We start from the raw sequence: 23,075 nt of genomic DNA on the forward strand, positions 1-23,075 counted from the left end.
CACAAAATGGACCCTTGAGGGTCCGTCATGACAAGTTGTGAGGATTTCATCAGATTCATCCTCTATCACATCTTCTTAAGGTATTATTAGGCCCCAAATTGAAGAGGTTACCACAATTCCAAGTGCAAGAGACACTCTTTATAACAATCATGATTTTCTCCATTGAAGACAGATGAGGAGGGAACTAACCAATAGCTAGGAAGTTGGTTATGTCAGTGAACTGTGGATATAGAATTGAGATGGAAGAAAGATTATCATGAGGGAACAAGTCACCCACAATTTCTTCATCATCTGTATATATGGTTTATCTTGAAGGAAAGTATGGAACAACATTCTCTTTTCCAGTGTTGTCAACAGTAGTTAGATTAATGTTTTACAGTAGTAGTAACAACCTAATTATGTGATGTTGCTATTATGGCACAGGTTTGGAGCTATGGCATAGATGTTGTCCTTGATGGCAACTCTCTTTGGTAACAGATCTCAGTGCAGGCTTTCAGAATGAAGGAAAAGACATATACGCAGGTTAATCTAGACGAAGACACGTATACATGTTGGCATTATGACTAAAGTGTTGTCCTTGATGGCAACCCATTCAGGTGACAGGTCACTGTTCTTCAAGTCAGCAGCAGAAGTTGATGATCAGCTATCAAATATTGAAGGAAATAAGGAGGACGCAGGTATACCTTACAGAAAGTGCGTACCCGCAGGTACACCATGCAGAAGACGCGTCCAGAGACGCAGGCCAGCCGTTCAGGAGGTGCGTCCACCCAGTGCACACATTTTAAGGCAGAGAAAAGCACACGTGGGGGTTTCTTGTGTTTTACTCTTGGTATCTAGCCGACGGTATTGTGTTATTGTGGTGTCGGCTCGTGGTATTGTTCCATGATTTGAGGAGGAGCTTGCTTATATAAAGCAAAGGAGATCATTTGGTTTAAGTATGTCTTTGGTTGAATATCTTATTGGGTGAAATCTGGTCTAGATCTAAAAGGCGAATCTACTGAAGGACTAAGATCCCTTTGGCGCAAGATCAGATCTGTAGATCTGACCGTTTGGGTTACACTTAAAGTCTTGAAATCATTCATACCCGAAGGGACGCAGGTACAGTGAAAGGAAAGCGCGTCGGGACGCAGTGCAAAATCTGGAGATCTGCGTGGGGACGCAGGGCAGACGAAGTTCAGGTGCATCTGGGACGCAGTTCAGTGACTGGAGATCTGCATGGGGACGCAGAGCGATCAAGGTTCAGGTGCGTCTCTGAAGCAAAAGGACGCGGTGCGATAGTGTTTTTGGGTGCGTCCCTATAGCAGAAGGATGCGGCGCGATAGTGTTTTTGGGTGTGTCCCTGTAGCAGAAAGACGCGGCGCGATAGTGTTTCTGGATGCGTCCCTGAAGCAACAGAACACAGAGCAGTTAAAGGAACAGTGCGTGGGCACGCAGTGCAGCAGAAGGATATCTGCGTGTGGACACAGGGGAGCAGAAGGTTAACTGCGTCTGGTCGCAGGCCACAGAAGGAAAAACTGCGTCTCTGTCTTAAGATATTCTGTTGATTGAATTTCTCTGTTGATAAGGTGTTCTGGGTTACTTCTGTTATTGCTGATCTGATATCTGTAGTGGACTGTAACTGTTATGTACTTGTTGATCATCTGATGCTTTATGAAAAGAAGTAGGGGGTTGTAGCTCCCTTCCAGGAGTAGACTGAAAACGAGAGAGAGAGAGAGTTGTAGCTCTCTGCAGGTTGCAGCCTGCGTACTGGTAAAGGACTGCACCAGTACAAAATCATTGTAAAAGAAGTTTCTAATTTGAAAGAAGATAGAGACATATTGCAGCAGGTGGTTTTCACCCACATTGGGTTTCCACCTTACATCTTGTGTTCTTTGGTGTGACTATCTGTTTTTCTTTGTTCATGCTCATTATTTTATGGTACTGACATGCAAAAATAATTCAAAGATCAAATAAGGAAGATTTATTAAATTGCTAGATAATACTGATTCACCCCCCCTCTCAGTATTATTTCCAACAATTGTGATCAGAGCAGGTCCTTCAGAGAAGCTTGATCGCTTGAAGGTAGATCGTTCATCATGAGCAACTACTAGAGAGAAGCATCAATCAGGCCACCGGTTTTTGATGGGACAAACTTCAATTATTGGAAGGTAAGAGTTACTGCATATCTTCAATCTCTTGGTACAGAAGTTTGGGACATTATAGAAATAGGCTATGCTTTTCCTTCAGCTACTCCTACAGATCCAGCTGAGAAAAAGAAGTATGAAACAAATGCAAAAGCAGTATATCCCAAACGGAATTCATGAAGGTAATGCACTTCAAATCAGCAAAAGAGATATGGGACAAAATGGTCACGAGCTATGAAGGAGATGAACAGGTAAAGCGAGCTAAACTTCAAACTCTCAGGATTCAGTATGAGACTCTCAAGATGTATAATGATGAAAGTGTGGCTAATTATTTTCTTCGGGTAGATGAGATTGTTAATTGTATGAAAATTTTGGGTGAAGAAATAAAAGAGGCTATAGTAGTTGAAAAGATTCTAAGATCATTATCCCCCAAGTTTGAATCTAAAGTATCTGCAATAGAAGAAAAGGAAAATCTCCGGATTCTCACTATGTCTCAACTACATGGAATTCTAACTGCTTATGAAATGAGAAAGGGAGGTCCATCAGACAGAAGGGAAGCTGCTTTCAAGGCATCAGGCAAAGAAGATTACTATGAAGCAAGCCATGTTCCAGAAGAAGAGGAAGAAGAATCAAATTTTGTCAGAAATCTTCAAAGGGGTTCTGGAAGGTTCAGAGGTAAGCTACCTTTCAAATGCTTTGCTTGTGGAAGAGTAGGTCATTATGCTGCAAAATGTCCTTATAAGGATAAAGGAAAGGAACCTGCTAGATGGAACAAGAAACAAAGTGCAAATAAGAAAAGCTACTACACCCATGAAGATAGTGATGGTCTATCAAACAGTGATGAAGATGAACGAGGTAATGAATATAAGTTATTAATGGCATTTGAAGATGATGATTATATGGATGCTATAGATGTGGATAACCTTTATGATGAAATCACTAGACTCAAGAGATGTATAGAAGAAAAGAATGTGATCATTGATACTCTACAATTTCAAATTGATGAAAAGGAAAAACATCTTGAAAAACTAGAAGGAGAAATTGTTGGTCTTAGAAAAGAGATTGAGAAAACAAAAGCTATTAATCTTAAGTTTGTCAAAGGATCTGAAACTTTGGATAAGATTATCAATGTGCAGCGGTCTCCTCTAAACAAGACAGGTCTGGGCTACAATGGAGAAACCTCTCAAGCATCCACCTCAAAGAGTTATCTTGATGTAGCAAGAAGAAATGAGCAAAAGAACAATGAAGATCATCAGGTAAAGCAGGGACGAATTACAAACAGAAACTATCAAGGGCAATCCATCTTAAGGGTGAACCAGCCACAGGTAAAATCTTCTCAATTTGGTCCAAGAATAGATGAAAATAGAAATTACAATCAGTTGGCTGGTAGATTCGATAACCGCAAAAGTTTCTTCAATGGACAATGCTTTTCTTGTCATAACTTTGGTCACAAAGCAGCTCAATGTGTTGCATATAAAACAATCATGACTAGGGAAGCTCAAAAACAAAGAAGTATGACAGGGATTACAAAAAGGACCTATAACAACTTTTCGGTTCTTGAAAATGAAGTCGAATGTTCTATTTGCAATAACTTTGGTCATGAAGAATTTGAATGCAGGAGCAGGTTTCAGCAGAAAAAGGAGCAAGCCTCAAGCACCAAAACATGGAGAATAAAGGAACCTCAAACAGAAAGATGTGGAATAGCATTTTATGCAGAGGGACAGGAAAATCTATGGTACATTGACAGTGGATGTTCGAAGCATATGACAGGTGATAAAGAAAAACTTGAATCTTATTCTGCTCTAGAAAAAGGAAAGAAAGTCTCTTTTGGAAATGATACTCCTGCAACTATAAAAGGAAAAGGCATTGCTCAGTTAAAAGAAAAGGTCAAAGCTGGAAATGTTTTGTATGTTGATGGATTGAAGCATAATCTTCTAAGTGTCAGTCAGATGTGTGATCAAAGAACCGAGGTTATTTTCAGATCGAATGGATGTCTTGTTCGTGATCTTGATACAGGTAAAATAGTACTCAAAGGAAAAAGAACTCCAAATAATCTGTACATATTTGAAGAAGGACAACAACAATGCTATCTGAGCAAGGATGAAGAACACTGGTTATGGCATCGAAGGTTGGGACATCTAAGCTTCTCACAAATAAGGAAAGCATGCAAATATCAGGCAGTTCGCGATCTTCCAGATATCAAAATTCCTGACAACACCATATGCAGATCATGTCAGTTTGGAAAACAAACCAGAACTAACTTTCCAAAGAAAGAAGGATCAGCTAGCATGCCTCTTGAGCTAGTACATACAGATACATGTGGTCCATTCAGGAAAAGAACACCTAGAGGAGAGGAATACTTGATATTATTTATTGACAATTTCTCGAGGTTTGTTTGGTTGGGACTTATGAAGCACAAAGATGAAGCATTCGAAAAATTCAAATCCTTCAAAGCCTTGGTTGAAAATGAATCAGGTCACAAAATTAAGTGCCTCAGATCCGACAGAGGTGGGGAATTTACTTCAAATGAATTTTTCGATTTCTGTGATGAACATGGGATAAGGAGAGAATTCTCTACAGCTAGAACTCCTCAGCAAAATGGAGTTGTTGAAAGAATGAACAGAACAATCCAAAAAATGGCTCGTGCTATGCTTGATGAATCAGGAACTCCCGCAACTTTCTGGGGTGAAGCTGCACATGCTGCGGTTGTTATTCTCAACAAAACAAATGTCCGGGTGAACAGCACTCAAACTCCTCATGAGCTTTGGAGTGGCAGGACTCCTTCGGTAAAGCACTTCAAAATCTTTGGGAGCAAATGCTATATCAAGAATACTGATGAGCAGCTTGGCAAACTTGAACCTAGGGCAGATGAAGGCATTCTTCTTGGTTACTCTCCATATAGCAAAGCATACAAGTGCTACAATAAAAGACTTGGCAGAATTGTTGACAGCATTGATGTAGTGGTTGATGAGAAGGGATACATTCCTAGGCAAGTCCATCATGAAGACATCGAAGAAGATGAAGGCTACCCTCAAAGACAGAATGATGAAGAAGAAGAACCTCAAGAAGAACCTCAAGAAGAGCCAGAGGAGCAAACAAGAATAGAAGAAAAGACTCCATCCAGATATGTTCAGAAGAATCATCCAGAATCTCAGATTGTGGGGCAGAAAGAAGCAGGTGTACAAACAAGAAGAACAGTTGCAGAAGCCTCAAGCTATTTGGCATTACTCTCCTCTACTGAACCACAAAATGTGAAAGAAGCATGCAAAGATGAATGTTGGGTGAAAGCAATGGATGAAGAACTTGAGAAAATCGAAAAGAACAACACTTGGGAGCTGGTTCCTAGACCAAAGGATAAGAATGTTATCGGAACAAAATGGGTCTTCAAAAATAAATTGAATGAAAATGGAGAAGTAATTAGAAACAAAGCCAGACTTGTTTGTAAAGGGTATGCACAGCAAGAAGGAATAGACTTTGAAGAAACTTTTGCTCCTGTTGCAAGACTTGAGGCCATCCGAATGTTCCTTGCTCTCTCAAGTTTTCAAAACTTCAAAGTATTTCAAATGGACGTGAAATCAGCCTTTCTGAATGGAGACTTGGAAGAAGAAGTGTACATTGAACAGCCAGATGGGTTCATTCTTGGAAATGATCCAAATCTTGTATGCAGATTGAAAAAGGCTCTCTATGGTCTCAAACAAGCTCCAAGGGTTTGGTACTACCGGTTGGACAAATATCTTCATCAACAAGGTTTTTCAAAAGGTTCAGCAGATAGCAATCTGTATATAAAAGTTGAAAATGACAAATTGCTAATACTTGTTGTGTATGTAGATGACATTATTTTTGGCAGCAATGAAGAAGCTATGAGTCAAAGCTTTGCCTCGGTCATGCAGAAAGAATTTGAAATGTCCTTGCTAGGAGAACTGACATATTTCCTTGGTTTGCAAATCCAACAAAAAGAAGAAGGAATCTTTTTATCTCAAACCAAGTATCTCAAACAGATTTTGAAGAAATACGGCATGGAAGATGCAAAACCAGTATGTACACCCATGATCACAGGATGTAGTCTTAGTGCAAATGATGGATCTGCAGCAGTACATCAACCAACCTACAGATCTATGATTGGAAGTTTACTATATTTGACAGGTACCCGACCGGACATCATGCATGCAGTTGGAATAGTTGGAAGATTTCAGGCAAATCCGAAGGAGACTCATCTTCAGGCAGTGAAGAGAATTTTCAAATATCTTCAAGGGACTCAAAATTATGGCTTATGGTATCCTAGAGATACAGATCTTACTCTTCATGCTTATACAGATGCAGATTGGGCCGGAAGCGTGGATGACAGGAAAAGCACAAGTGGTGGTGCGTTCTTTATGGGTTCCAGACTGGTATCTTGGTTCAGCAAGAAACAGAGTTCGATTGCCTTGTCTACAGCTGAAGCGGAATATGTTGTTGCTGCATCTTGTTGCACCCAACTTCTTTGGATGATGCAGACTTTGCAGGATTTTCAAATCACTTGTACACCACCTATCCCCATCTTATGTGATAACACAAGTGCAATCAACATCTCAAAGAATCCGGTTATGCATTCAAAAACCAAGCACATACCAATCAAGTATCATTTTCTCCGGGAACAAGTGCTTGAACAGAAGGTCAAGTTGGAGTATGTTCCTTCTAGGGAACAAGTTGCTGATATTCTCACCAAACCATTGCCCAGGGACACCTTTGAGTACCTCAGGCAAAAGCTGGGGGTTGTTGATGCATCATCTTGTTGTTGAATATTTTCGGATTGATGGTACAGGTTCAGGGGGAGCATATAATGCATTGTTGGCATTATGGAGGATGGTCAGAAGGAGGTCTTGGAAATAGCTGCAATATGTCTCTATCTCTTTCATGGTAGATTATGGTTCTTTGTTGCAGATCTGGTTCATATTCAGGGGGAGCATACCCCTTTTGTCCTTGATGTCAAAGGGGGAGAATGAAGCTGAAGTTTGTGAGGTTGCCATCAAGTCCAAAGGGGGAGATTGTTGGCATTATGACTAAAGTGTTGTCCTTGATGGCAACCCATTCAGGTGACAGGTCACTGTTCTTCAAGTCAGCAGCAGAAGTTGATGATCAGCTATCAAATATTGAAGGAAATAAGGAGGATGCAGGTATACCTTATAGAAAGTGCGTACCCGCAGGTACACCATGCAGAAGCCGCATCCAAAGACGCAGGCCAGCTGTTCAGGAGGTGCGTCCACCCAGTGCACACATTTTAAGGCAGAGAAAAGCACACGTGGGGGTTTCTTGTGTTTTACTCTTGGTATCTAGCCGATGGTATTGTGTTATTGTGGTGTCGGCTCGTGGTATTGTTCCATGATTTGAGGAGGAGCTTGCCTATATAAAGCAAAGGAGATCATTTGGTTTAAGTATGTCTTTGGTTGAATATCTTATTGGGTGAGATCTGGTCTAGATCTAAAAGGCGAATCTACTGAAGGAATGAGATCCCTTTGGCGCAAGATCAGATCTGTAGATCTGACTGTTTGGGTTACACTTAAAGTCTTGAAATCATTCATACCCGAAGGGACGCAGGTACAGTGAAAGGAAAGCGCGCCGGGACGTAGTGCAGAATCTGGAGATCTGCGTGGGGACGCAGGGCAGACGAAGTTCAGGTGCGTCTGGGACGCAGTTCAGTGACTAGAGATCTGCGTGGGGACGCAGAGCGATCAAGGTTCAGGTGCATCTCTGAAGCAAAAGGACGCGGCGCGATAGTGTTTTTGGGTGCGTCCCTGTAGCGGAAGGACGCGGCGCAATAGTGTTTTTGGGTGCGTCCCTGTAGCAGAAAGACGCGGCGCGATAGTGTTTCTGGATGTGTCCCTGAAGCAACAGAACGCAGAGCAGTTAAAGGAACAGTGCGTGGGCACGCAGCACAACAGAAGGATATCTACGTGTGGACGCAGGGGAGCAGAAGGTTAACTGCGTCTGGTCGCAGGCCACAGAAGGAAAAACTGTGTCTCTGTCTTAAGATATTCTGTTGATTGAATTTCTCTGTTGATAAGGTGTTCTGGGTTACTTCTGTTATTGCTGATCTGATATCTGTAGTGGACTGTAACTGTTATGTACTTATTGATCATCTGATGCTTTATGAAAAGAAGTAGGGGGTTGTAGCTCCCTTCCAGGAGTAGACTGAAAACGAGAGAGAGAGAGAGTTGTAGCTCTCTGCAGGTTGCAGCCTGCGTACTGGTAAAGGACTGCACCAGTACAAAATCATTGTAAAAGAAGTTTCTAATTTGAAAGAAGATAGAGACATATTGCAGCAGGTGGTTTTCACCCACACTGGGTTTCCACCTTACATCTTGTGTTCTTTGGTGTGACTATCTGTTTTTCTTTGTTCATGCTCATTATTTTGTGGTACTGACATGCAAAAATAATTCAAAGATCAAATAAGGAAGATTTATTAAATTGCTAGATAATATTGATTCACCCCCCCTCTCAGTATTATTTCCAACAATACACGCGGGTTAGACGTTTCAAAGGCACGTATGCATATACACGCACTTTCATGCAAGGAAAAGTGCGTATATGTTGGAGAACTTACTTTTGGTCCATGGTAGTTATTCCTTGGTATTTGAACCTATGGTTTTGGACCATGGTATTGTGGAAGGCCTAAACCTATAAAAGAGGAAGGAGATCATGTGGAAAAAGATTATTTGAATTATTATTGAATATCTGATAAAGTGCTAGATCTGGAATATTGGTAATTGGGTTATGATGCAAATCTAGATCTGAATGAAGGAGGAATTTGAGCGCAAAAGAGCAGGATAAGTTCTATTGATGGATCATAATCTTTAAGCTTGAATGATAGTATCTTTGTATAATTTTTATTTGTTATATGTGGTGCTTGCTTGATCTATAGATCTGATAATCTGGGTTAATTAGTGTTTGAATATCTGAAAGAGCGAATTATCCTTTATAGATCTATACGCAGGTTCAGTGAAGCGAAGGTGCGTATACACGCCGGTTCAGTGAATGAAAACAACGTATAAGTAGGTTGTTCCATATGCAGAAGCATATGCACGCAGGTTTCAGTTTATTGAAGTAGCGTATATCTTTTGGGTTGTGATCTAGCTGCTACTGTTTATTGCTGCAGTGTTCTGGGTTCAGATTTGGTGTTTGGTTACTGTTACTATGATCTGGGTACAGTCATCAGAGAAGTGTTTATTTTGATTCAGTTTTGATTGGTGAAAAGGTGATTGGTTGATGCAGAAATTCTTGATGTTTGATTGATGTTATTTGTGGATCCAGTCTGAAAATTTATGAAACGTTGTCCCTAAAAGAAAGAGAAGGTTGTAGCCTTCTGTAGGCCAGCACCTACGTACTAGTATCTTGTCTAGTGTAAGAGCTAAGGGGGTTGTAGCTCCCTTCCAGGAGAAGTTGGAGAACGAGAGAGGGTTGTAGCTCTCTGTAGGTTACAGCCTGTGTACTGGTAAAGGACTGCACTAGTACATTGTAAAAGAAGTTTCTAATTTAAAGGAAGATAGAGACGAATTGTAGCGGGTGTTTTTCACCCACATTGGGTTTCGACCTTATATCTTGTGTTCTTGTGTGCGATTTTCTTTCTGCTGTGTTTTACTATTTCTGGTTACTAGTTAATTGATTTTGAAAGCACAGATTAACAATCAACATCTGAAGGCCCACGGGGCTTTGGATTGACGGTGAATGGGTGCCTTGTTAAGGCGCTCCTTGCGATAGGTCACCGGTTCAAATCCCCCGTGGGTACTTAGGTTAGTCTTAACATAGAAAAAAAAAGAAAAAAAGAAAAAAAAAAACAATCAACATCTGAAAGATAAATAAAATTAAAAGTTTTCCTTGTATACGCTGGTTTCCTTCTGCAAAGTTACGTATATACGCGGGTTTAATTAACTAAAGTAGCGTATAACATTTGATTTTGAAAATAAGGAATATTTGACTTGATAATACTGATTCACTCCCCCTCTCAGTATTATTTCCAACAATTGGTATCAGAGCAGGTCCTTCAGAAGAAGCTTGATCACTTGAAGGAAGATCTTTCATCATGAGCAACTACGAGAGGGAAGCATCAATCAGGCCACCAATGTTTGATGGGACAAACTTCGTATATTGGAAGGTAAGAGTTACTGCCTATCTTCAATCTCTTGGTACAGAAGTCTGGGATATCATAGAAACAGGGAATACTTTTCCATCAGCAACTCCTATAGATCTGGCTGAGAATAAGAAATATGAAACAAATGCAAAGGCGGTCAATACTCTATTAGGATGCCTATCTCAATCAGAGTTTGTCAAGGTTATGTAGTTTAAATCTGCAAAAGAAATATGGGACAAGATTGTACTGAGCTATGAAGGAGATGATCAGGTAAAACGAGAAAAACTTCAAACCCTCAGAATTCAGTATGAAAATCTCAGAATGTACAATGATGAAAGTGTGGCTAACTATTTTCTTCGTGTAGATGAGATTGTTAATTGTATGAAAAACTTGGGTGAAGAAATAAAAGAGGCTGTTGTGGTTGAAAAAGTTCTAAGATCTTTGTCCCCTATGTTTGAATCTAAAGTTTCTGCAATAGAAGAAAAATAGAATCTACAAAACCTTAAAATGTCACAGTTGCATGGAATTATAACTGCTTATGAAATGAGAAAAGAAGGTCCATCAGACAGGAGAGAAGTTGCCTTCAAGGCTTCAGGAAAAGGAGAGTACTATAAGTCAGGACATGTGTCATAAGAAGAAGAAGAATCAAATTTTGTCAGAAATCTTCAACAGGTCGCTGGACGATTCCGAGGTAAGTTACGTTTCAAATGCTTTGCTTGTGGGAGATTTGGTTACTATGCTGCCAAATGTCCTCATAACGATAAAACTGACAAAGGGAAGGAACCTATTAGATGGAACAAGAAATAGAATGTAACTAAGAAAAGTTACTACACTCATGAAGATAGTGATGGTCTTTCAAATAGTGATGAAGATGAACGAGGTATTAACTATAAACTTTTAATGGCCTTTGAAGATGATGATTACATGGATGCTATAGATATGGATGGCTTTTATGAAGAGATTTCTAGACACAAAACATGTTTAGAAGAAAAGAATGTGATCATTGATACTCTGCAGTTCCAACTTGATGAAAGAGAAAAATTCCTTGAGAAGTTAGAATGTGAAATTGTTGGCCTTAGAAAAGAAATTGAGAAAACAAAGGCTCTTAATCTTAAATTTGTTAAAGGATCTGAAACTCTGGATGAGATTATCAATGTACAACATTCTCCACTAATCAAGACTGGTCTAGGGTATAATGGAGAAGCATCTCAAGCATCCACCTCAAAGAGTTATCTCAATGTAGCAAGGAGGAATGAGCAAAAGCCCAATGGAGATCACCAGGTAAATCAAAGACGAATTACATCAAGAATAAACAAAGACTACCAGGTAAATCAAGGGCAATCCACCTTAAGGATGAACATAAGCTACAACCAGCCACAGGTAAAATCTTCTCAATTTACCTCAAGAATGGATGACAATAGAAACTACAATCATTTGGCAAGTAGATTTGATAATCAGAGGAGTTTCTTCAATGGCGAATGTTTCTCTTGCCATAACTTTGGCCACAAAGCATCTCAATGTGTTTCCTATAAGACAATCATGACTAGAGAAGCTCAAAAACAAAGAAGTATGACTGGAATCACGAAAAGAACCTATAACAACTTTTCGGCCCTTGAAAATGAAATTGAATGTTCTATTTGTAATAACTTCGGTCATGAAGATTCTGAATGTAGGAGCAGGTTTTGGAAGACAACTCAGAAGGAACAAACCTCAAGTGCCAGAACATGGAAAATGAAGGAACTGCAACGAGAAAGATGTGGGATAGATTTATATGCAGAAGGACAAGAAAATCAATGGTACATCGACAATGGATGTTCGAAGCATATGACAGGTGATAAAGAAAAACTTGAATCATATAGTGTTTTAGAAAAGGGAAAGAAAGTTTCTTTTGGAAATGATACCCCTGCAGTCATAAAAGGAAAAGGCATTGCCCAGTTGAAAGAAAAGGTCAAAGCAGGAAATGTTTTGTATGTTGATGGCTTGAAGCATAATCTTCTGAGTGTCAGTCAGATGTGTGATCAAGGAATCGAGGGTAATATCTCGATCAAATGGATGTAGTGTTCATGATCTTGATACAGGAAAAACAATGATTAAAGGCAGAAGAACTCCAAATAACTTATACATATTTGAAGAAGGACAACAACAATGCTATTTGAGCAAGGATGATGAAAACTGGTTATGGCACCGGAGGTTGGGGCATCTAAGCTTTTCACAAATAAGGAAAGCATGTAAATACTAGGCAGTTCATGGTCTTCCAGATATCAAAATCCTAGACAACATATGAAAATCATGTCAGTTTGGTAAGAAAAATAGAACCAACTTCCCTGAGAAGGAAGGATCAGCCAACAGGCCTCTTGAGCTATTCCATACAGACGTATGTGGTCCATTTAGGACAAGGTCACCTCGAGGAGAAGAATACTTTATATTATTCATTGACGACTTCTCCAGGATGGTTTGGTTAGGACTTATGAAGCACAAAGACGAAGCATTCGAAAAATTCAAATCCTTCAAAGCCTTGGTTGAAAACGAATCAGATCACAAAATTAAGTGCCTCAGATCTGACAAAGGTGGGGAGTTTACCTCAAATGAATTTTTCAATTTTTGTGAAGAACATGGAATAAGAAGGAAATTCTCTACAGCTAGGAATCCTCAGCAAGATGGAGTGGTGGAAAGGATGAACAAAACGGTCCAACAAATGGCTCGTGCTATGCTTGATGAGTCTGGAACTCCCGCAACCTTCTGGGCTGAAGCTGCATTTGCTGCAGTTGTTATTCTCAACAAAACAAATGTCCGAGTGAACAGCACTCAAACCCCTCATGAGCTCTGGTATTGTGAGACTCCTTCGGTAAAGCATTTCAAAAATTTTGGAAGCAAATGCTATACTAAGAATAATGATGAATAGCTTGGCAAACTTGAACCTAGAGCAGATGAAGGCATTCTCCTTGGTTATTCTCCCCACAATAAAGCATATAAGTGTTACAATAAAAGGCTTGGAAGAATTGTTGACAGCATTGATGTAGTGGTTGATGAAAAAGGATACATTCCTAGGCATGTAAATTATGAAAATATCGAAGAGGATGAAGACTACTCTCCAAATCAGACTGATGATGAAGAAGAACCTCAAGAGGCACCAGAGGAACAGATAAGGATAGAAGAGAAGAGAAGACTCCATCCAGGTACGTTCAGAAGAATCATCCAGAATCTCAGATTTTGGGGAAGAAAGAGGCAGGTGTACAAACAAGAAAAACAATTACAGAAGCCTCAAGCTATTTGGCATTGCTCTCCTCCATTGAACCACAAAATGTAAGAGAGGCATGCAAAGATGAATGCTGGGTCAAGGCAATGGATGAAGAACTTGAGCAGATTGAAAAGAACAACACTTGGGAGTTGGTTCCTAGACCAAAAGATAAGAATGTCATAGGGACAAAATGGATCTTCCAAAATAATTTGAATGAAAATGGGGAAGTAATTAGAAACAAGGCCAGACTTGTTTGTAAAGGGTATGCTCAATAAGAAGGAGTAGACTTTGAAGAAAATTTTTCTCCCGTTGCTAGACTTGAGGCCATTCGAATGTTCCTTGCTCTCTCAAGCTTTCAGAAGTTCAAAGTATTTCAAATGGACGTGAAATCAACCTTTCTGAATGGAGACTTAGAAGAAGAAGTGTACATTGAGAAACCAGATGGTTTCATCCTTGGGAATGATCCAAATCTTGTATGCAGACTAAAAAAGGCTCTCTATGGTGTTAAATAGGCTCCAAGGGCTTGGTACTACCGTTTGGACAAATATCTTCATCAACAAGGTTTTTCAAAGGGATCAGCAGATAGCAATCTTTATATAAAAATTGAAAATGACAAATTGCTAATACTTGTTGTGTATGTAGATGATATTATCTTTCGCAGCAATGAAGAAGCTATGAGTCAAAGCTTTGCCTTGGTGATGCAAAAAGAATTCGAAATGTCTTTGCTTGGAGAATTGACATATTTCCTTGGATTGCAAATCCAACAAAATGAAGGCGAGATCTTCATGTCTCAAACCAAGTATCTCAAGCAAATTTTGAAGAAATATGGCATGGAAAATGCAAAACCAGTATGTACCCCCATGGTCACAGGATGCAACCTCAGTGAAAATGATGAATCAGCAGCAGCACATCAACCAACCTACAGATCTATGATTGGAAGTCTACTTTATTTGACAGGTACCCGACGAGACATCATGCATGCAGTGGGAATAGTTGGGAGATTTCAGGCAAATCCAAAGGAAACTCATCTTCAAGCAGTGAAGAGAATCTTCAAGTACGTTCAAGGAACTCAAAACTATGGCTTATGGTATCCTAGAGATACAGATCTCACACTTCATGCTTATAAAGATGCAGATTGGGTCGGAAGCGTGGAGGACAGGAAGAGCACAAGTGGTGGTGAATTCTTTATGGGTTCCAGATTAGTATCTTGGTTCAGCAAGAAGCAGAGTTCGATTGCTTTATCTACAGCTGAAGTAGAATATGTGGTTGCTGCATCTTGTTGCACTCAACTTCTCTGGATGATGCAAACCTTGCAGGACTTTCAAATCACTTATACACCACCTATCTCCATCTTATGTGATAATACAAGTGCAATTAGCATTTCAAAGAACCCAGTCATGCATTCAAAGACCAAGCACATACCGATCAAGTATAACTTTCTCCGGGAACAAGTGTTGGAACAAAATGTCAAATTGGATTATGTTCCTTCTAAGGAACAAGTTGCTGATATTCTCAGCAATCCACTGCCCAGGGAGACATTTGAATACCTCAGACAGAAGCTGGGAGTAGTTGATGCATCATCTTGCTGTTAAAACTTGTCTGTTTCAGAGGAAAATGGGTGTACACGAGTTTCATGAGGAGTATCCGCGTACATACGCCAGTTTGTGCAAAGATAGTCGCGTATATGGAGGTTTGATGGATATCAATAGGGACAGGCTCTGGTTGAAGATATTCTGATATGGGTCTGACTGAGACCATTCGGCACAGGTTTAGGGGGAGCAGATAATCTTCTAATAATGCATTGTTGGAATTATCTTAGAAGCTTTTGGTTCTAGATCACAGCTGTTGTTGATTTCAGGTGGAACAGAGGCAGAGGGAGAACAGAAGGAAATCTTGGTTGCTGATCTGAATGATGATGAACACATGCTACTGCTATCAGTTATTGGTGACTTTCATAAGTCTTGTTCTAGATATTTCGTCTCTATGTCATTTATCTCTTTTGTGGTATCTCTTTTATGGTGTCAAGGTCATGTAACGCCCTATTTTGGTTTCCCCACTATGCCTGGGATGAACATGTAATGATCTTGGTTGTCATATGTAAATTTCTGATGTATCCCCACTTGGTTGGGTCATGGATGTATGTATTGAGTCTTTTGGTGATAGGAAGGTCTTTTATGATGCTTAAGTCATGGTTCTTTTTGAAGAACATCTTTTACAGATCTTGCCTACAGTCAGGGGGAGCATGGTCAGCACAGCAGGCCAGAAATTTCAGCATGTACTCAGGGGAGCACAACCCTTTGCCCTTGATGACAAAGGGGGAGAATGACTTTGAGGATTTTGGGTTGCCATCAAGTCCAAAGGGAGAGATTGTTGGCATTATGGCACAGGTGTTTTCCTTGATGGCAACTCTCTTCGGTAACATATCTCAGTGCAGGATTTCAAAATGAAGGAAAAGACATATACATAGGTTCATCTAGACGAAGACGCGTATACACGCGGGTTAGACGTTTCAAAGGCGCGTATGCGTATACAAACACTTTCATGCAAGGAAAAGCGCGTATATGTTGGAGAAATTACTTTTGATCCATGCTAGTTAGTCCTTGGTATTTGAACCTATGGTTTTGGACCATGGTATTGTGGAAGGCCTAAACCTATAAAAGAGGAAGGAGATCATGTGGCAAAAGATCATCTGAATTATTATTGAATATCTGATAAAGTGCTAGATCTGGAATACTAGTAATTGGGTTATGATGCAAATCTGGATCTGAAGGAAGGAGGAATTTGAGCGCAAAAGAGAAGGATAAGTTCTATTGATGGATCATAACCTTTAAGCTTGAATGGTAGTATCTTTGTATAATTTTGATCTGTTATATGTGGCGCTTGCTTGATCTATAGATATGATAATATAGGTTAATTAGTGTTTGAAAATCTGAAAGAGTGAATTATCCTTTATAGATTTGTACACAGGTTCAGTGACGCGAAGGTGCATATACGCGCCAGTTTAGTGAATGAAAACAGTGTATACGCAGGTTGTTCCATACGCAGAAGCGTATGCATGCAGGTTTCAGTTTATTGAAGTAGCGTATATCTTTTGAGTTGTGATCTAGCTGCTACTGTTTATTGCTGTAGTGTTCTGGGTTCAGATTTGGTGTTTGGTTACTGTTACTATGATTTCGGTAGAGTCGTCAGAGAAGTGTTTATTTTGATTCAGTTTTGATTGGTGAAAAGGTGATTGGTTGATGCAGAAATTCTTGATGTTTGATTGATGTTATTTGTGGATCCAGTCTGAAAATTTATGAAACGTGGTCCCTGAAAGAAAGAGAAGGTTATAGCCTTCTGTAGGCCAACACCTAAATACTAGTATCTTGGCTAGCGTAAGAGCTAAGGGGGTTGTAGCTCCCTTCCAAGAGAAGCTGGAGAACGAGAGAGGGTTGTAGCTCTCTACAGGTTGCAGCCTGCATACTAGTAAAGGACTGCACCAGTACATTGTAAAAGAAGTTTCTAATTTAAAGGAAGATAGAGATGAATTGTAGCAGGTGGTTTTCACCCACATTGGGTTTCCACCTTATATCTTGTGTTCTTGTGTACGATTGTCTTTCTGCTCTATTTTACTGTTTCTAGTTACTAGTTAATTGATTTTGAAAGCACAAATTAACAATCAACATCAGAAAGATAAAGTAAATTAAAAGTTTGCCTTGTATATGGTGATTTCCTTCTGCAAAGTTGCGTATATACGCGGGTTTAATTAACTGAAGTAGCTTATATCATTTGATTTTGAAAAAAAATGAATATTTGAGTTGATAATACTGATTCACCCCCCTCTTAGTATTATTTCCAACATGTGAGCATTTACATCTATTTTATTCATTAAGTATTTGATTAGTGCATGGAAAGTATGTACAAAGACCCGATAACCAATATCATAGTGCCTAAATTTGTTGAAGCACTGTACAACAACAAGGAGTTATTTTTCAGTAATTGTATAGTAAAGTTGATCTTTACATAGATTTTAGCTAATGAAATAAATAGAATAGGAAATTTTACATGTGAGCTGTCCTAGTATTGACCCACCTACTTTATTTGATGAATTTATATGGATATGTCTTGGAAAATTCCAGTTTGGACCTCTAAGAATAGGTGCAAACATTAGTTTTCCTTTTGTTTTCTCAAATGATTCTGACATAAATTTGTCTAGTAAAATTCTAGCAAGGACTAGAAATATTTTAGGAATGAAAATAAAGGAGAACCAATCTTGCTAAAATATTTGACGAATCTTCGATAATATCTAGCAAGGACTAGAAATATTTTAACATCCTTCTTTTTCTGAGGAATATGAACCCTTTAATGATTTCTATTCATTTTGGGTCCACTTGGATTCCTTTTGAAGAGAGGAATTTCCCTAACAAAATCCCTTTGTTCATAAAAGGTAGGCATTTCACATGGCTCAATGACAGATTCATTTCTATACACCTATATAAGCATTTGCATAGGTTTGAGAGAGCCTCTTGGAAGTCCCCATGGGGTGTAAAATCATCCATGTATATTTCCATCGAATCATGCATAAGGTCATAGAATATACTTAACATAACCCTCTAGAAGCTTACAAGGTCTTTAAATAGATCAAATGGGAGAACTCTATAAGAAAAAGTTCCCCATGCACATGTGAAAGTGGTTTTATCCTAGTCTTCAGAGCTGATGTGAATTTTATTGTACCCTCTAAATCCATCCAAAAGTGATAAGGAATTTCATGCAAGGGTATTCAAAACTTGGTTAATAAAGGGCAAGGGAAAATTATCCTTTCTGATCAATTTATTGGGTTCTTTTTAATCAACATAGATTCTTCATTTTCCATTCTTCTTAGGGATAATGAGTAGGGGAGACACCCATTCACTATCTAAGATCAGATAGATGAATCCTCCATCCAATAATTTATGTAACTCATATTTCACAATGTCTTTTAATGTGAGGTTCATTCACCTTTGTGGTCATAAAAAATGTTTATGACTTTCCTTGATATATATATGGTGATTTCACACAGAAGGATGAACTCCCTTCATTCCTTTATAGTCCCATGCCAATGCATGAACGTGATGTTTCAAGAATTCTTCTAGAAACATGAGGCTCACTAGTCATAAGCTATCCACTGTGATTGACATGACCTCTAAGATGCCTTTTCTATGAATTATCTTCTTTCTATCAATTCAATATCTCAAGCTATAACAAACCAAGCTTGTTCTAATTCATCAATAGTGTGAGCGTTATCATGAATGAAATCGACTGATCAATATGAAATACTCCTTTGATCATTCGATCAATTTAGAATATCTAGTTGATTGGGAGATTGAATGGTCATGTAAATAAAAAGATTGATATAACCAAGGATATAATAATTACACTAGTACAAAATGACTAATTAGTTACTAAAAGAACAACTAAAATTTGCATAGAAATGATGATTTTTCAGTGGATGACCAATAGTAGCTAATTTACAGTATCTTATAACGCAACCAACTTTCAGTTATTTTTAGCTTAGTCATTAATTGGTTTCCTCAATTTTACCATCTAGTAGTATATTTAGTCATAAATTTGGTCATTAATATTTCATTCGTTTATTCATTATTGTCGCAATTAATGACCAAATATATAACAAAATATATTACTATATGAATCTTCGAGAAAACCAATTAATGACCAAAAAAATATGACCAAAATGTTGGTCGCGTTATAAGATACTATAAATTAGCTACTAATAGTCATATATATGCAAATTTTAGTCATCATTTGAAAGCAATTAATGACCAAAGAAATATGACTAAATTTTAGTCATGTTATAAGATATTGTAAATTAGCTACTAATAGTCATATATATGCAAAATTTAGTCATCATTTTAATAAAGAAAATTATCATTTGCAGTAGTCATTTATTGTTTTTTGGTATTTTCATATTCATTATATAAACAACTGATTTAGTAGTTTCTATTTGTTTCTTTTTATTTAATTCATAATCATTATAAATGACTAATTTAGTCATATATTCAATTTATTCTTGTTCATCATTAATTAATATAAAATACTAATTTAGTAGTTTTAGATTGATTTTATGTGTTCATTATTAATCAACATAAATTAATTAGTATGATTTTGTGACTAAATTTAAAAAAATCCATACAATGTGCATGTTTATCTAATATGATAACGCAAAGTTACATATGTTAATTACAAGACCAAATAATATCAAGTTCAAAAAAAAATAATTTTAACCATATAAAGTTTATTATATAAATATCAAGTATTACAATATGAGTTTCCAACTTAATATTGGTTGGACTACAATTTACACATGAAATATTGTTTCATCATTTCAAAACATTATCACTGTGTTGCCAAATCATTACAAGTGAATTTGCCAAGTCTGAAGGCTTGACCAACAGTCTCTATGAGTGTGTCATATGCAAGATATTGGCTCTAAGGGTATCACTAGACATATTCTCTTCTCTCCCATTTTTCATTTGTCACTCTAGTGTTATTGTTCTCCTCTTTCTTCAATTGCTGCTTCTTACCATTAATATTGAGTTCCTCTCCTAAAAATGAAATAAGATACAATGCAGAGTATAATACATGAAAGACGATGAATACTTGAATATAAAATAAAGTATATTATGAAAGATTTATACAACATATACCTCAACATTTCATAGTGGCCACTATGTAGCTATATGACCTGTAGAAACAAAAAAAAAAAATGTCACCATAGAAAATAACACCTTAGGAACTTAGTATTTAACCTTGAACAAAACCTTAGGCAAAATCATGCCAACTAAGTTACATGTTAAAAATATCAGGAAATAGATAACTTGTCAAAATAAATGGAAAAAAAAGATTAGTGTAAAAAATATCCTTATTTCTTTTTCTAAAAGATTCATGTTCCTTAAATTTGGATATTCTTTTGCCCACAGTAAAAGTTCATTGCTATTATGACCTATGTTTTTAGGATCATGAGATTGATCCAACATCATATTGGATTGTGGAGAGAAAATGATTAAACTTTCCAAGATGAGTACCTCACTTGGTTGAATGAAGGTGCTAGCTGTGCGTAGTATCGAAACCTTAGGGAAGCAGAACAATAAGGCCTAATAAAATATATCACCACTTATCCATCGGAAGAAAAAATTTCAATCCCACAATGGCCTCTGGGAGTACATTTCTTTGGATGGATATCACACTCTGAGATATTATTGTCTAATACAATGAGAAGTGTACATATATTGTCACAATGCCCCTCACAGCCAGGCCCTATAGTTGTGTCCTATAATATTAATCATATTATAATATTTAATTATAAATTATGACTATCAGATAATTATTAGTTTGAATAATTAGTCTAAAATTGCGTTTTTTAGTATTTCTGTATACATGAAAATATTCGGAAAAAAGAGCTACGTTTTGTGACTAGTTAATTTCAAGTGAATCTAAATACACAAGAAATTATGGTGCCTCACTTTTTCTCTAGCGGTTATCTGCTCATTGTACCAATTTCTCCCATGTCCTCTACTACTTTTGGTGAATTACTTTTTGATGATGTTCAATGTCAATGCAATGGACATTTATCCTCAATGTTTTTCTAAGCCAAAGGGAAGCTCCACAAGTAACAACCAAAAAGTAGCCTCAAATATATTATTGGGGTCCAAAATGTAGTAATTATATGACAAGACAAGAAAAAATTCATGTTAATCATCTTCTCTTTAATATTTATTAATAATTTATTTGGTTGATCATGTAAAACTAAAGTGCCAAGTAGGGACATTTAAAGTTAGTCAACCATCAATATCACCTTTAAGAGTTCTTAGTATTTAATACTTCCTATTACACACACAATAGATCACCAACTTCAACGGTAGCAATATAAACACAACAAAAATGAAATTAAAATAAATGCTAGGAAGTTGAATGCGACTATTCTTGAGTCAAGAAAATACAAAACCCTTCACATTACCAAGGCATTTTTAGGCACTAAAACAAAAGTTCCTTCCATTGCATCATTTTCACCTTTTATTTAATTTCTTTAATTGAGAACATAACTTTTAGAAGAAAAAAAATTCATTGAAAAATGTCTCAAAATCCTAACAAATGCTCGAGTGATTGTCTTATCAATTAAACAACAAGACACTCATTCGGTATGCTTTTAACTTTCATAATATATTGAAGAATATGAAGCTTTGTCGTCCCTTGCTCCTAATCAAATTGTAATATGTGGATTCCAATCAAGTAATCAATTTCCCTCCAAAATAGTTAAGAGATCACTTTGGAGAAGGACTTTTAGAAGCATTCAGATAGCAGAAATGAAATTAACTAGGAGGAAAATGAAGCACTTTAGTGGGTGCTCCAAAATATTTGAATGCAACTGAAAATGATTTTATAATCCCTCCACACATTTCAAAATAGAAACCATTCAGCTACATCTCATATATTTTCAACCATTCTGTAGTATGTAATTCTTTGAGAAAGAATAGAGCATTCGTAAATGTTGTTATGAAAGAGGACTCTTCATAATCCTAATAAGTTGGGCATTGACAAATAAAAAAATTCATGTAATGAATAAATCTTACATGGTAGATTTGAGTGATTAAAATGACAACTTTATTCTTAATCTCATTACAACAAAAAAAATTCAACCCTAACTAGTTGGGATCTAACAAATCAAGAATTTCATGTAGTAAAGTAAACTTACATGGTAGATCCAAATTATTTTCAATGAAAACTTTATTCTTGATCTTATTACAACATAGATAAATTCAAGAGTACATACATATTTCCTTATCTGAGACAAACTTTGAACACATTCCGAGATTTCATAGAAATATAATGATACGATTTACGTGTAGGACATGAGAAATCTATCTACATCTAGCACCCATCACTAGACAATAATGTTATTGAGACACCATCTCATGGCATTAGAATCATGTAGATAGATAGTGTTATAGAGATACCTTGCAACAACTTGTCAACACTACCTTGAAGCTTCAAATTCATCAATTGATTTACTTTAGTAGAAAATTGTAGTGGGATTTCATTAAATACAACCCGAAAAAAGCCATTTATGATAGTTGTCGTTGCCTTCTATGGATCTGTCCCCCTATGGAAATAGAATAACTGATATTCCCCAATTTTTGAGGTACTTGGTTCATGTTCAACTTGGGCTATCGGGTTCTTCACGTGGAAAAGGTTACAAATATTAGATGTATAATGGAAAGAAGCACATAATTCAAGGTTTCTCCTAAAGTCTCTTGGGTGAATTATAAAACACCGTCTACTTAAAACATTATATATGGTAGTAACAAAAACCTAACCAAGATCCCACTTAAGAATTAAAAATGTTGCAAATAGGAAATGTCTTAAACAATATCAACTATTTAACTGCATAATCACACTAAAATAGACAAATCTTTAAAATGTTGAAAACTATGAAAAAATGGAGTTAGAAAATTATAGTTATGCTAGGGTAGATATAGCTATGTAAGATGTAACTTCTATCTAAAACACATAAATGTAACTTCTATAACTACATGAAATGTAACTTCTATATAAAAAATGGAGTTGGAATATTATA

Source organism: Pinus tabuliformis, chromosome 7 (assembly GCF_031772625.1).
Source record: "Pinus tabuliformis cultivar Carrire ecotype Pingquan chromosome 7, CPIR1, whole genome shotgun sequence".
Lineage (NCBI taxonomy): Eukaryota > Viridiplantae > Streptophyta > Pinopsida > Pinales > Pinaceae > Pinus > Pinus tabuliformis.